We start from the raw sequence: 280 nt of genomic DNA on the forward strand, positions 1-280 counted from the left end.
TCCCTGGTGGTCTAGTGGTTAGGATTTGGCACTTTCACTGCCACAGCCTGGGTTCAATTCCCAATCAGGGAAAAGTGACTTTAAACTAAATCTGCTTCAGTTATTCTTCACTTACAACATAAATAAATCCGTTGTATTTTCCTAATTCCCCCATCTTCCCAGTGTCTCCATGGCAGGGCTGGCTTCAGGCACCAGCACAGCAAGCAGGTCCCTGGGGCGGTCAATGGAAAGGGAGACTTCAGCAGCAGAGGAGGACTTGCTGCCAGAAGCGGCAGAGGTA

At 49.6% G+C, this 280-nt stretch overlaps 1 non-coding gene across 1 annotated transcript; it reads left to right on the top strand.

Moving 5' to 3' along the window:
- TRNAE-UUC lies at window positions 1–72 on the top strand. The gene has a single exon. It is a non-coding gene; the product is annotated as a tRNA-Glu (tRNA).
- Window positions 73–280: the final 208 nt, after the last annotated feature.

This window comes from Mauremys reevesii, unplaced genomic scaffold (genome assembly GCF_016161935.1).
Source record: "Mauremys reevesii isolate NIE-2019 unplaced genomic scaffold, ASM1616193v1 Contig161, whole genome shotgun sequence".
In the NCBI taxonomy this organism is placed as follows: domain Eukaryota; kingdom Metazoa; phylum Chordata; order Testudines; family Geoemydidae; genus Mauremys; species Mauremys reevesii.